Here is a 16,456-nt window from a genome sequence, read left to right on the forward strand (position 1 = left end):
TCTTTTGTCTCAGGGAATGAAGTTCTCAAGCCCAGGTTTCATTTCTAGTTACACCAAATTTCCTGTTTCAGCTGGAGCAGGTCTCATCACCCGTTTAAAACAGAGAGGATGGCTAGGAGTGAAGAGCATCCTTGGGCTGAGCAGACACCCCACATCCTTGAGTCAGGCCTTAATCATGGGAGTTACCACATACCATCATTACATGAAGTGTTCATCCGCCCTCTTAGAAATAGCTGCATGTTTTCTGTCCTCTACCCCTATCAGAATATGGCTTCCAAATCTCAGTGCTCTAATGGTCAGAGGCCTCTTAATTTCCATCCTAAAGCTATTAACGGCTAGTCTATACCCATTAGTTCCTTTGCCAGTAATGTCTTTCAGTTTGAATAGTGCCTCCTCTTCCCTGCTGTTTACATCCCGGACATGTTTATACATGGCAATCACTTCTTGCCTTAAACTTTGTTTTGCTAGGGTAAATAAGGCAAAATTTTAGGCTCTTTTGACATAGCTACTTCTCTGACTTCCTGATTTTCCCATAAGCCAGTTTTAGCCTGTATCTATTGAAATTTTTCTTTCTTAATGTGAGTGTCCAGAATTGTACGCAGTGTTTTGGAGGACACCTCATAAGTGTCTGCTGCTGTGTAATCTCGAGATTTCATCTGCTAGGCTGCCTCCCTGCTGGCCTCCCAGGTCCTTCTCCCCTTGGTTATTTAAAAGTGGTCTCCCAGTTTATAAAAGCAATGTAGCTATTGAATTTTGCACTATTGAATTTCATCCTGTTTCGATTACTTCAGTCTTCAAGGTCACTTTGTTTTTCCTGCCTAATAATCTAATAATGTATTGCCAGTGCAAGTGGAGGGCACAGAAGGAAAGTGTAGCAACAGAGGAGGTGTGTGCAGAGACCAGCTTTAGCCTACTGAGATTAGTCTTCAGAGTCTTGTCTGCCTCTGTAGCCAAGAGGAGAATAGCTTACCTAGAAGTCAAGTTGGAGCAAGAACCTCATCACCTGGTATGAATTATGCTTGGTGGAGTTCATCTGTCATTTGCCATAGGAAGATCCCAGAGAAATTAGTTCCACTAGAGTTAAGTCAGTCTTTGTGAATACCCACAATGTCTCTTTAATTTACTTTCTTCACCAGTATAGGTGTATTGTTTGTTTCTTCGTCGTTCTGGAAATATTAAACAGGATTAATCCACATACACACTTTAGGTGATTCTACAGTAGCTTTCCTCTAGCCCCACTCTTCATCTCTCAGCGCAGTGCAGGTAACCTTATAGGCAACCCCTCGTGTCCCATACTGTTCCTCTGCCGATCCCAGTCTTCGTGGTAAACTCTGTTTTTGCAGTGGTAGTGTACCGGTTGCTGCTCGGACGTTCATATTACATGGTCAAATAAGTCCAAAACTGGCATCAATATCTAGTGTGTCATACTTTTTCTACGACAAAACCATATTATATGGTCTTTGAAGTCTGCAGGACTAATATCACTGAAATTTGCACTGCGGTAGTCAGGCTAAAGCATCCTGTAGGTGCTAGGATGACTGTTCTTTAGTGCAGACTCTGCGTTTGTGTATGCCCGTTACGAGGACTGCCACCAGGTTGATAGGTTTATTCCAGCCAATTGCTGTGGGAATTTGGGTTTCACGCACCTATTCTTCCAAATTTGTGAGGCTGCAAGTTATCTGAGTAACCTCAGTTTGAGTTCAATAAACTATTTGGGTATAATGTTCACTTTGCTTGCAGAAGTCTCCTTTTCTATTTGCTCCCCAGCATGTAATCCCACATTGAAAACATAAGTCTTATTGAAAACTGAAATAATGTTTAGATTTTTTTGGCCAAATATAAACTAACCCGAATCAAGTGTGGAGCCTTCATGTGTATCTCATGCTCGCTGCAAAGTCTTTCAAGTTCCTGCCTTTTTCTCCATCTAAGCACATACCTGAAGAAAACTTTAACTATTTAGTCTGATTTCCTTTATGAAGTCAGATTCACTTTGACTTTTAGCAGGTCCCGCTTTTGCCAAGTCTCACTTTAGACCTGCATTTCTTGACTTCGAAGTCATAGTTTTCTTTGGTGATCAGTCCTTTTTTCCATTCCTTGTAGGCTCCCTAGTTATGCTTAATGTCATTTTCAAGATGGTTATTCTTCCAGTTAGGTCTGGAAAGTTCTCGTACAACATTTCTTTTTCTTCCTCTTTGCCTGGCATACAGATTCCAGATAGCTTTAGCAGGTTTGACACGGAGACACTCCAGGCTGCCTCCAAAATCAAATCCCCGAGTTCCTTAGTTCAGTCGGCCTCCCTAAATAGTTACCTTGGGTTGCATCCAAACTCAGCAGCTTGCGCACCCGGCACAGAGCCTGCCGGCCCAGTTGCGTGATCCCGAGATAGGGCACGGTGTCAGAGCGAGGTGCCTCTCCCTCCTGACTTGTGTGCCCAGATTTCCTTCCCATCCAAATCAAAGTGCAGCAAGGAAAGGGAGCAGGCGTGTGCCAAGGTTTTGCCCTCATGCACTTGGGAGGTGGCCAAGGCCTATTTCCAGATTTGGGAGCTCAGAAGTACTCCCGGCTGTCGCTAGTTTAGATGAAGTTCTGTCATTTTCAAATAAGGAACTTTAATGAGTTTTAACTGCCTTTTTTTTTTTTTTCCCTCAGTTAAAAGAAATTAAATGTCGCACGCTGAAGGCACTGCTAGTGAACAGCAATACTTCTTCATAGGGATGTATCAATCCTGTTTGAGCTGGTAGTACTGTTTTTGTTCACAACAGGATAATTCTCTGTTGCAGGTATCTTTGCAATGACAGCACAATTATCTTTATTAGTGTCTAGATTTGATTCTGGGATCAATAACAGACTCCTATCAATTTCCCAGTATTCCCAGAATTTATTTCATCCTATCTCCCGCAGGTGATTTTACCCAAACAAGAATTGTTTCGTTTTATTGTCTGTTGTTTCTTTACACATTATGGATACACATTTCTGGAGAATCACTTTTATTTTGACATTATCTTTTGTCAGCATGTTATGTCCACCGCTACAGTCATCATTACTGAAGTTTCATTCAGTGCTTCAAAAATTCAAGTTCCTCCATGTTGTTGTCCAAGTTTCTCCATTAGAGTAAGAGCATCTTATCAACTCCACCTAATTCTACATCTAAATTGGACTCGGCACAGGTTTTCTACTAACTGTAGCCAGATGCTGATAGTGATATTAAACCTTTCCCTTGACTAAAGGAGTTCAGACCTCCACCGTTGTGTAGGTAACATGTAGAAAATTGTGCTCCTGCACCTCACAAAGGGGATTCTCACTCTGAATTCCTTGAATGTTGTGAGGTGTTGAGAGTCTGCAGAAGTACTGATTTACAAATTTCCATCTTCTAAGGCCAGCCATGACCTAATGAAGAAGTAAATTTTACATCAGATTGATAGATATATTTCTATCAAATACCCAACGATGTATTTTCAAATTACAGTGTGGATCTCTACATCTTTCTGTGTAACTGGGAATGAAGAATTGTGAAGTATCAGCTAAGGGGAGCCTGTATGACTTATTTTTTGCATGCACGAAGTGTGTGTATCACAAAGATGATACGGAAGAAATGAGATCGATAAACAACGTGGAACACTGGGTAAGAAGCCATCCTGGCTCCAAGGCAAGGGCATGCATATGTTTTCCTCCACATTCACTACTACTTTCCTGTAGGATTGCACTACCAGACCCAGGCTTTAGGCTCGTGATATGAGTTTTACTGGCGGACTTAAATCACTTAGTGTTAATTTAATGTCCAAAGGGAAGTCTAGCTGTTAGCTAAAACACAGACTCCACTAACATGGTGAAACAATTTGTTGCTGTAGGAAACAAAACAAAACCTAACAACAGGTAAAATTTTAAGCAATTTTTATAACACTGAAATAACAGGATTTCTGCAGTAGTACAGTTTCTGTGACTCCAGGTTTGCTTTATGCAGTTTTCTATAAATTAAAATACTTGTCTCAAATTCTACTTCTCTACGTTAATATACATACAAAACCACACACATACAGAAACATATACACATATTAGGGGAAACTTTAGTGGCACCATCCCCGCTCACTCCTGGGTTGGTGCTAACATGTGCTTTCAAAAGACACATCGTTGGTTTTAATTCAGTTAAACTGTAGAAAGGAATTTATTTGGGTGCGTCTTTTTAGCTTTATACACATGCGTGTACACATGAGTATGTGAGTGAGATAAAGAAAACGGCTGATGAAAGCACAGGGGGAAAGTGGTCCAGCATTAATGCTCCAGATTAAAATAGCCAGGAAGAGCCCTGTGACTGCTAATTAAAATGGATATGTAATTTCCCAAAATACTTGATAATAAATTAATATTAATTACCAAAGAATGTTTCCACAGGAAAGAAGTAGCAGCATATTAAAATTATCTTTAGTTTATTATGATCTCTTTCAAGAAAAATTAAGAAGATCTACAGTTTTAGATATTATAGGACTGTCTTATGTTTGGGGTTTTTCCACCCCCCTGTTCAGCCATACGGATTTAAGATAAAGTAGTCATATTCACAGGAAACATAACTTCTGTCTGTAAAAGATATGAAAGAATTATAAAATAACTCTTAAACTATGTGGTAATATAGCAACACATTTTGGAAATTTGCAGGTCTATTCATAGAGAAGCATATTTTATTAGGTGCATAGCTTATTTGCAAAAAACATATGGTTTTGAACGTACTAAAATTATACCATGAAATTAAGTCATTAGTTTATCTGAATTGGTTTTAACTTTTGAAAAGTCTGAAACTTTTTTGCCCTGAAATTTGTGTAAACGTAGATTTCTACTACACTTTAAAAACACTAAAGTTAATTTAAATATTTTTGGGGGTTATCTAACACTATCTAAAGAAGTTTATCTATACATTTAAGTTAATTTAAAAATGTATTCATTTTTTTCTTAAAGTTATCATTTTTTCCTTAGGTAATTTGGGAAAAAGTATGGTAGAGGTTCTGTGAAGATTTTCATATATGCCAACAAATGAAAAAAAAAAAAAAATAGTTATTTGCATTGTATTTACAGCTTTGTAAAAAATGGCCAAAGACTATTTATGTAGAAATTTTCTAGAGATTTTGTGTTAGTGCAGAATGTGGATTCTAGTTATTTTATGTCTGTGGGTCTCAGACTGGTCCCTCTCCACAAGAGCACATTAGTATGTGCCTCACTTAAAGAATGAGTATACCACAACGGGCCTGTTTATTTGCCTAAAATTAAGCATGTTCTTTAATTTATTTTCCTGAATCCAGGTTAGCTTGTGAATAATAATATCTTCCATACTTTTTTACAAGTTTTGAGTCCGTAGCTGAAAGCTTTTTGACTGTATGTGGCTCAAAGACTCTATAAGAGGAAATAGTAATACATAAAATAGATACTTATGGACAAATGATATAAACTTAGGAGGCGAAAAGTGATATTTTCTTGTGTTGATGGTATGGAGGGAGGCACCTTGTCATACAATATAACACAATAGAAACAGTGTCAGTTAGTTACATGAATATTTTTTGCTTATGCACTCCCTCTGAGGTCTGTTCATCAGACTACGCACGTAACTGTCTACAGGAAGTTTACAGTATCCTCATTTAGAGGCCAGATTTTCACAGGTAGCACCTACTGAAACTTGTTTACTTCTTGCACTATTTTACATCTGCCGCCAATGCAACGGGGAGGCTGAAAACCAAATAGTATTATTAATGGTGACAGAAAGCTTTTAGGCAAGCTCCCTATATAGTGATAGATATTGTTTATCATATTTTACTTGTTGCTGTAAACTTCCCCTGTCAGAATGAATCATTGATATAGGAGAAGAGGGACTAGATAACACGCAATGTGATTTGGCTAATAGTAAGTTCCTCTAATCAAAAAATGTTGGAAAAAAAAGAACAACTAAGGCATGTCTATTTGCCAATAAACACCCTGGTTGTACTCAGGTATTCTTGAGAATATTTTGTCTTTTGTATAATATACAGTAAGCTGCACATTAATATCAATGTTTAAACCAGAAATCTTTTAACAATATCATAAAAAAAAATCAATGGTTGATGATTTTAATTAACTTGATTTCTTACTTGGATTTTTTTCCTCGTGGCAAAGTTGTACACAATCAAAACACTGCTACAACCGCTGCTTTACCACAACCAACTCTTTTTGAGTTATTTATGTGTTTCCAACTCTTGGTTTTACCAGGGAGTATGAATTAGCACAATGAAAAATGACAGAAATATCTGCTAATTTGTGGTTGTTTTTTAAGCTAAACTAAAAGGCTGGTATTTGCAATAATAAGTGCTTCTAACAAAAGTAAAAATTCTTACAGATCCAAGAAAATATTTCTTGTACCAGACCCAAAATATTTTAATAGCTCTTTAAAAAGTGGTATAGATACATTTCTAAACAAAATTTCATTTTTTTAGAGGACACTTTTAACAATTTCACTATGTAAAGTTTTAAAATTAAATGCTTATACTCTTTATTTCTTTTCAGCTTTCTTTCCTAAAGCACGCTACAAATTTCAGTTGTTCTTTTCTGAATATTTTTGGCCAATTTGAGCTGACATATGTGAGTGAAGCAAAGACTTTTATGCAGCTATTTCTCCCACAACAACTGACATAGGAGTATTAAGAAACAAGAACTAATCCCTCAGCTTCAAAACTTGAGATGAACCTGAATAGCACATTTTAGTGGTCTTTGATGTCTGAGTGTTTTTTTATTTTTCACTTTTTGTGTGTTCCTTCATTTTCTCATTCTGATTCAGACCAGAAACATTCCTGGAGTAGAGATGCTCTGAGTACATGTTAGTATTTTAGTTCAGACCAGGAAAATACTTTTGAAGCACATCTCCCAGTAGTCCCTGCTCTGGTTCACAACGTGCAGAGGTTTTTGAGTGCCGTGCTGAATTCATTTCGCATGAAATTAAACTGGAAAATGTGCTCCAGAGGCACGCCTACTGCACACCAGCCACAAATAAGTATTCAGGCTATAGGACCAGAGTAGACCTAGTCCAATAGTAAATAAAAAGCTCTTAAAATGTGAATGTTAGGTCCCAAGAACCATACATTTCTGTCTGCAGTCTGCTCCTCTTGGTCCACTCTGCTCGCTATGGCAGACATAGCCTCCAGATGATACCGGTTGTATTGAACAGGTGGCAAAATATCACGGCAGAAATTTTAGTCTTATTGTAACGAAGAGCAAAATACCTATTCATGTCAGTTGTTTCTCTACTGAAAAACTCTTTTCATCATATATGCTGTGAATTTTGCAGAAAGAAGAGTCATAGATAAGTAACATTGACCTTTGCAGTCAAATTCAGTACAAACTTGGGAATTTTTGTGCTCTTCCCATTGAATAAACTTTAAATGTTTCCCAGTGCTAGTTCATTGTCCCTAAGCCTAATCCAAAGTAGGACACGTGATTATTTACAATCACGGCTCAAAGCCATTTTCTTAGTAAAGCTAATATAGGTCAAGCAATTTTTGACACTGGTTAAACATTTGCCTTTGGGTGATGATGCACTGAAATCTGTTTTCTAAGTTCTTGCACACAAGGATTTGGGAGTGTGAGATACAGACTTAAAAAATACACATTTATTCTTACCCATATAATCCCACATAATTAAACATTTCCCACTTGCTATTGGTCCTATAGAAGGCAGTTGAAGGTCTTGCATTAGACATTTCTGTGAGCAGTAATAGGCAATGAATTAAATATATATTCCCTAGCTATGGAAACTGTCTAGGCAGGGAAGAAAATGGATTTCTCAGTTTCAGTAACAAAATAGATCTTGAAATATCTATTTTTAGATTTAATAGATCCTGTAGTCTAAACGGTGCCTGTAACACCAGTTCTGCCTACTCAGATTTACCAACTGGTTCACTCCACAGTTTACTAGAAGCAATTTCACCTACACTTTATGTTACTCAATGAAAGTACTTTAGCATTTTTGAAGCATTCTCCTCTTATTTAAAATCTGGTTTTATTTTTAAAGGTATAAGCATCTTTCAGTTCAGCAGAGATCTCTTCCCTCTGGATGTATCTAGCCACATCCCTGTAATTTAGAGCCAAAAATACGTTTTCACTGCAGGTAATTTTCAGGTAATTTCACTGCAGGTAATGCTGTCCATCCTGCTGAGCTAATACAGCTAAAAGAGAGTGAGTTGAGTCCTACTTGTTCTCATGCAGAAATCACAGAATTAATTCCTGTTAGAGGTCCAACCTGTTATACCTGTGTAAACCTACGAAGGGTAATGGGGTTGCACAAGTGTCAGTAAAGGCATAATAGGTTTAATCAAGCATAACAGAAAGTAAATTGCTCTGCAAAATCCTCATTACTAGAGATGAAGTGCATTCATCTGTCTCAACTGTTAAGCCATAAGCTGTCCGGGCAAAGGCAGTTCCTACGACAATGATTCTCTGATTTCAAGTGAAACCTCTAGGTGACATAGTACAAACAAGTAATGATTGTACAATAATAACCTGGATTGACTACTAGCCAGAGTATTAGTTTGCCCAACACAACTGTTTATGGGCAAATTCACTACGTGTATTCTAGAAATTGCACTGAAAGACAATCAGTGAGGACAGCAACTGTATTGCTTTTAGTTACATATCCAAATAGTGTTGAATTATGTAGGCAGGTACTTATTGAAGAATGCAGAGTTAATAGTCAGTGCTTTTTTTTCCCCCCAACAACATAACACTTTATATTACAAAAAATAACCTATCGGCTCATATTAAAACATTTTTTTAAAAACTATTAAAATATCATTGTTGGGTCACCAGTATCTCAGGCTAGGTCTTGGAGAGTGTGAATAAAGACTGGCTTAAATAAACTAATTATCTCTGTTCATCACTTTCCTAGAATAGTGTAAATAACAGATTAACGGTTTATTTGGAGAGATGAGCGACAGTAGACTTTACATTATGACATACCATGACAATGTAACAGGGTCTGAAGAATAATAATCTGAGAACAGGGATATAAGCTCTTGTTTATGGAGAAACCATATGTTGTGTTTTGTTAAGATTAGCAGAATTTAAGTCAGAATTTGGCCTCTCGGCATCCGTGCTACACTGAAAGCAAAGGTTTGTACAGACTGTCAGAGTTTAAGGTCTGAAGGACCACTGCAGCCATCTCTTCCAACAACCACAAAGCAGGCAACAAGAGCTGCCCTCAATTTGTCTGTTTTTGCCTTCCAGACATTGGATTTGTTTAGCCTTTCTTTTCTCAACATCATTGAAGTTTTGCTCCCCACAAAGATGTTTCTGGACTAAACGCATCACATCTAATGCTTCTCTTGGGTTAACTACATTTCTTTGGTAAACTAAGCAGATGGAGCTCTATGAGTTTTCACTATAAATCATAAAGTAGTGTTGATGCTCTGATGGTCTCACTGTACAACTGAAGAAATGTTAAAGGGAAACAGTATCCACTATTGGACCAATGTACATGGTTTGAAAAAGCAGATGAGCTTTCCAATCTTTTATATCATTCTAATGTCATTTCTTCAAACCTTTCCCATTTTATGAATTATTGACACAGTTTTCCACAGCTATGGCTCCAGCGCTGAATAATCCTAATGGATATTCCCCAGTTTTATCCAAGGACAGAGCTAACATTTCGGTCAGCATGTTACTTCTAGAGGTCAGGTTCAGCTGGTTGTCCTTGGTGTCTCCCAAGTTATTTCTGAGTAATTCTTATATAAATGGATTGCACCTAAGTAGCTAAACAATCACTGGCTCCTTTCTTCCTTTTTTTCTACTTTGCTACCCTTATTTTGATGACATTTGCAAACTTCATTAGTAATGATTTTTAAAGTTATTGCACAGACTGTGTTGACAAATGTTTTAAGCAGTGTAGATCTCCCAGAAGAAACATAATTGCTTAATGATAATTCTTCATGTATGATTACAATTTAAGGCTGGTCAATAGCTTGTTTCCAATCTATACAGTGCATGCCAACTCAATTTTATATAATTCTGAATTTATTGGCAAATAAAATGTCAGGCAGTACCAATCCTGGACATAAGTCTATTCTATCAGCCTTTTTTACCTCTACAAACCACACTTCTTGTCTGATCTGAAAAAGTCATCAAGTGAGTTTGATTGCATCTGCTTCCCATCTTCGTTGGAGTTAACTGTATTTCCTTGCATTAATTCAGTATGAATCAATCCCCATAGCACATTTTCCATTATTTTGCCAAAGATCAATGCTGGATTGACAGACCTGTAATTACCTGGATCTGCTCATTTATCCTTTTTGAAATATTCGCACATCACTGGGTTTGTTCCAAGCATCTGGATTAGTGTTTCAAAAGTTATTTTAAAATAATTGCAGTGTTCTAGAGAAGTCTAGGTCAACTCTTTCATAACTCCTGAATGCAAGCTATACAGATTTATTGATGCTAAATTCACAACTTTCATAGCAGGCAACTGTGGTTTTAGGGTATGCCATAGAAAGTTCTGTAACTCTTCCCAGTAAGGTTCCTCTCGTTCTTACCCTCCTGGTAAAATTCTTTCTCTTTCTTACAGCCTGAACTATAACCTGACCCATGACCAGGCAATGTCTAGGACAGTGCTTGTTGGTATGGCTCAAAATCATGCAAGGGAATATGCTTAAAATGAAAAAGTTACAGCAAATTACTCACCACTGCTCAAACTTCTGTCCCAGCCTTGTTTTGTTTACCTGTACAGACATAGCCCTTGGGGCTAGAAGTTCTCCCTGAAGGACTTCAGCACGTGGCAGAAACAAAGCATGGTGGTACAGCTAGCTGTAGGAAGGTGGTGGCCTTTTTCATCCCACAGTGACTCCACCTTACCTCTCCCTCCCCACACCATTCCTCTACCTGCACATCCTACGTATCCTTCATCGTGTCTCGGTTTGGAGAGCAAAGGGAGGGAACGATCCTTTCTCCTCTGTACTATTAATAGATCACGAAGACCACACAGATATCACTGGCTCAAGTAAGGGCAGCAGAGACAGGCAATGTGTGGCCTGGATGAGGCCAGGATGGAACGGTGTCTCACTGCCCTGGGTACTGCAACACCGCAGTGATCTCACAGCCAAAGAGTTTGGGGATCATTTGTTGACGTATGCAGATAAAATCATGAACCACCACAGTGCCGGCCTATTACTCACATCATCTGTTTACCTTTTTGACAAACCAGCATAAGTGTATTTTACCTACCAGCTCCCACTGGGAAGACCTTCTTCACCTTCTGTGCATCTGGCTGCCAGGGCTGCGGTGCTCCTCAGAGAGGTGTCAAAAGGGAGCCCTTCCCAGGGAGCTGGAAAAGGCGTTTGAGGTTATATCAGCACAGCAGCTAAATCATGGTGGATACTGAGGTGCTCATGGCAGACGGTTTATTTTTTTTCCAGCTGAACAACCTAGTCCTAAGGGTTTTTTGGTTTGGTTTTGTTTTGTTGTTTTTATTAAGAAGCAAACAAAAAAAAATACAGAAAACAACCTCACAAATAAACCAAAACAAATTGGAATGAAAAATGGCTTTGACCTAGTCTTGGAGAAAATAATATTGCAGAATTTGCCACCACCCAATGTGTGACAGGGCAATTGCTCCTTCTCTAGCTTCCCTGAATACACAGGATGGCTGTTGATCTTGCACAGAATTTTGTCCCTTGAAAGAAAAAAAAAGAAAAAAAAAAGAGGATAGTATCAAATGTCTCCACCTTTGCTTAGAAACTTAAGATTTTTGTGTAGTATTTTTTTTTTCTTTCGTGTGGGAATTTGCAGTTATTCACCTAGCTGACCAAATTGCTGAAGAAAATAAAATGGTGCAGTTCACCTGAGACAGTACTGTTATCCAGGAAAACTTCTTCTTAAGTGAAAAATTAGTATCATTTCAGAAAGCATTACTGATGAAGAGGCTTGAGTAAGGGAATGTCAGGGGCTGACAGCTTATACCCCGAGAGCTTTAGGACAGTGTGTAGCAGCAAAGGTTTGTTGCACTATCTTCCCCTTCAATGGGTAGCACTGTGTTTGTCAGACACCTGCAAAAAGGGCTGTGGGACTGTAGCCCACCCTTAATCTATTCTGTTATCCTCAACATCTTCTGACCTTGCAAATTGGCATAATCCAGATGTGGAGGTCGGCATCTGTGCTGTGCCCTGCTGACAGTCAGGTGCTATCTCCCCTGCAAATGAAACTTTTTGGAAGTTTCTGGATTCTGGAAATTTTTGGAAATGAAATCCATCTGGCACACCACACCCGAAAGGTTGCTAGAAAACTCTTGCCTAGACAAGGATGAATATTAAATAATTCAGATTTAAGATACATGGTGTTATGGTCTCTGGAGAACAGTTTCCACATTGAGGTTGAATAACAGGCTTGGGAGAGGAGGCACCTCAGTCGGTTGCGTTACCAACTTTTTGGCAAAAGATGGTAAAATAATACCAGTGTCTCAGCTTTCACATGTGAAAACAGCACAAATATACAGTCCCTATATGATATAGGGGTCTTCTGAGATAGAGTTTATTAACGTCTACAAAACATAGTGTGATTTCTGGATGAAAAGCCAAAAAAAAAAAAAAATTCATAATGCCATCCTGGCAGGCTGCAAAAATTCACCTTGGAGGAACAGGTACTTATTTCCCTGTTGGAAAAGGAAAGAATGGGATTATCAACATGCTTTCAAACGTGAAGTTTTGATGGAAAGGTGCTGTTACCTTCCTAAGTGAAAAGTGGTTGATGGGAAGGAAATAACATATTTTCTACAGTTTTCTGAGTAGCTCTGGAAACAAGAGATGAATTAAAGAACACTGCAGGGTCAGTCTCCTTGTTATGAAGGTGGTTATTACATTGTTAATTTCTGAATGGGAAGATCTGAAAGGCAAAAGAAAAATCTAGCAGCTTCTCACCTCCTACCTGTCTTGCTGTGGGACATACTTTTTACCCCTCAACACAATAAAGAGTGGGAAGAAGTGTTGAAACACTGTCCCAGGTTGCCCAGAGAGGTGGTGGAGGCCCCATCCCTGGAGACATTCAAGGCCAGGCTTGATGAGGCTCTGAGCAACCTGATGTAGTTGAAGATGTCCCTGTTTACTGCAGGGGGGTTGGACTAGATGTCCTTTAAAGGTCCCTTCCAACCCAACACATTCTATGATTCTATGATTCTATGATCAATAAGTTGCTTGTGTTTTCTTAAAGCAAAGCAAGTGACACTCAGTGATACTCAACACTACATTCAGTGTAGTGTCCCTCTACCCCCTTCCATCAATTCTCTCTCAAAGCCCTTCTGACCCCAATAAAATTTCTTTTCTATGTCTTTGTGCTTCAGCAAGAAAAAGTGACTTGACTGTAACAAATGCACTAGCTCTGTGCTTCCTAAATTCCATACAAATTGATTAAAATGATGTATCTACTGCAGCTTATTTTTTACCTTGTGTACAAAAAATAAGGTGGAAATTGTTCTCTAAGATGAAATTGCAATTAATTCTTAGGAAGGTACTATGATTACAAATGCTATTACAAACGTTCCACTCTAAAACCCCAATGAAATATTAAGTAGGTAATCACTGTCAGATAAGAAACCGATATCAGTACTTGCTTGTATTTAATCAATGTACATACAAAATAATGTTACATAACTTTAAAACAATTTTGATCATCGTCATTTTGCTCTGAAGTCAGATGCTGACCTGCATTTCCTGTGTTATAATTACACCATCAGTACAATATCAGCATTCACCATACAGCACAGTTAGTCTGGTAAGAGACAGATGAGGAGTGCAAGGAATTCTGAGTACTGCTTTGAGAATCCACTGTGTTCTTCCTTCAGCTAAGATACAAGGCATCAATTGAACAACTTTCAAAATTCATGGTCATTTTCTAAACCAATGTAAGGCATGTGATTCTGGAAAACTGATCTGTTCAGGCCACATTATTTCTTGTGTAACTCCATTGAAATCAGCGATAATCCACCAGAGATAAAGGTGATAGAGACATTCAGAATTTCTTGGGTGACTCCCATTTGCAGGGCAAGACATTCACAGATCTGTGGAACAAGACCTTTCTGCAGAGACAGCTCCTCTGTCTGAGCTGCCTCTTGGGCCGTAGAGCTCCTCAAGGATCACCTTCTTTAGGGGAAGGTCACTGCAATGAGAATGATGAGTAAGAAGAAGGGCAGACACAGAAATACAATGTCTTAAAAGATTAATGTAATGAGTTATGTAGTTCCCTTCCCAATTAACCAACCTGGAAAGCAATTTTCCAAGGAATGTTTGAAATATAATTATGGTCTTAAAAATCAGAGAACCTTAACAGATGTACTTCCTAACAAAGCTACTTTAACTTTCAGAGCTTGCAAAATTCTCATGTGCCCTAATTGGAAAGGGAACAGAAAGGAACTTAATGGAAAAAAACAGACTTTCTGAGCTGTTTCTGCTCAAGTTCGGCCAAATACTCTTTCTGTGTCTTAAAGAAATAGGACGATTACCTTTCTGTCTAACTCAGATGCAGACACTGAAGAATCTTGTAAAGGAATGTGTCCTTTATAATTAATGTGTGAGTCACAGGGTTTGTTAAAATTAATAAACGGGTTCAGATCTTCCTGTTTGTGCACCATGTAGTGCTTCTAGCTATATTCCCATTGTAAAATCTTGACTGTCTAGGCTTTTGTTTTCAACTTCTCAGCTGCAAAAATCTATTCCAGATTTAAGCACAGCAAATTTTTGGGTTCCAAATTTTGGGACCTAGATCAAACTTATTGTTGCAAAATTTCAGAGAACAATAGTTTAGATCCAGATACAATCTTTGGAGCCAAAATGACAGAAGACACCAGGATTTTCAGCAAAAGCAGAAGAAAAAATATAACTTAACACAGAATTCAGAAAAAAAACCCCGTAGTTCCAAGGTCTCAGAATCAAGTTGGGGTGTTCTAAAGTTGTCAAAGAAAGGAAGATAAATTATGAAAAAGCTCTTACTTGTACTCTCTGGCTCTCTGTTCTTAGTCCATTTTTCTTCCTACTACAGTGGTGTCAGTGCTGAGGATGGTCTGATAATGCAGTCCTATACAGATAGCTCATGAAATCCCCACTGAAGCCAAGAGAAATTCCGCATTAAGGCTGCAGAGCATTGTTCCTGGAATCAGCTGAAGAAGGCAGGAGAACAAGGCCAGGTAGCTTCCATCCAAATGTGTAATATTTACCGGAGACATGTATCCACAGAGTTCCTCCCACAGTATGATTAAGGACTGTGTAATTCCTAGCCATGTGGATTCCTTGGTGTCTATGAAAAAGACAAGGCTTTTTGCTTGATAAGCCCAGGACGTACTTCTATGTTTAGGAGAAGTAACATCTGTTATAATCTATTGTATCAGCAGACGTGTGGAAAGACGGGAAACCTCCTCCAAAGCAGTTTCTGCTGAAGGTTGCTCTGAAGAATCATCTGCTCTGTACCTGGTTGTCTTTTGCAGTTGAAAAAAGGCAGTTTATCTTTAGAGAACATGTTCTACACGCATCTTTCTGTTTGACCTTTGATATTTACCCGTGAACCAGGGAAATCCTGTACCTGCAGGCTTTGAGAGCTTCCCTCTGGAGAATTCTGGGGACTGGCAGGAGCAGCGATGAAGCAGTGGGAGGGACCGTCCCTGAGCACGTCCCTGCTCAGTTACTCTCTGGTACCTCTGGAACCATTATTGGTGTCCCCCTGTGTTGTCGCAGTCTCCTGTGGAAAGACCAGCCGTGTCTTGTGCAAATGACATGAAAAAACATAGGATTCTACATAGGTGCACTAGTTAGGTTAGGTAAATTTTGAAAGAACTGTAAAACAAGGGAAGAAATTTTAGGTTCATCTTCTTTTTAAAGAATCAGTTGAGCCAGATCCAAGGGCTACTGGAATCCGAAAAAATGACTCCCAGGAGTTGCAGGCCATACCTACAGCATATCTGTTCCTTACTGGAAACCACCTCTGTGAACGTTTTCCACTTATATAAATAAATGTATTTATAAAAATGGAAATATATATATATTTCTTTTTTTTTCCAAGGGCTTTTTGGCTCACTGTTACAAATGTCCTTTTATTTGAATGGGTTTATTTTTGTTAATCCCTCTCCAGACTTCCAGAATTCCAGCCTTACTTAATTTCTGTCATCTGCTTCAAACTACGAAATAATTCACACAGGACTGTCAACACTGGACATCCAAAATCCTTCCCTTCATGAAGTCTACAAATGTGTAGTAATAATGGGGGAGGGGACAGTTAGTGACATATTCAAGACCAACACACCGCAACCCAGGAACAACCCAGTCTTTGTGATGTGAAAGACCGATAGGCCCTATATAAGTGCAAAACAGCACTCTTCCCTCTCTCATTTTTCTCCCCCTTTTTTTTTTGTGTGTGTTTACTTTTCCTTTTGTAATACGAGGTAAAAAGAAATATGTATGCTTATTACTTTTGTAAGATTGCT

The sequence above is a fragment of the Chroicocephalus ridibundus genome, chromosome 3, assembly GCF_963924245.1.
Source record: "Chroicocephalus ridibundus chromosome 3, bChrRid1.1, whole genome shotgun sequence".
Taxonomy (NCBI): Eukaryota; Metazoa; Chordata; class Aves; order Charadriiformes; family Laridae; genus Chroicocephalus; species Chroicocephalus ridibundus.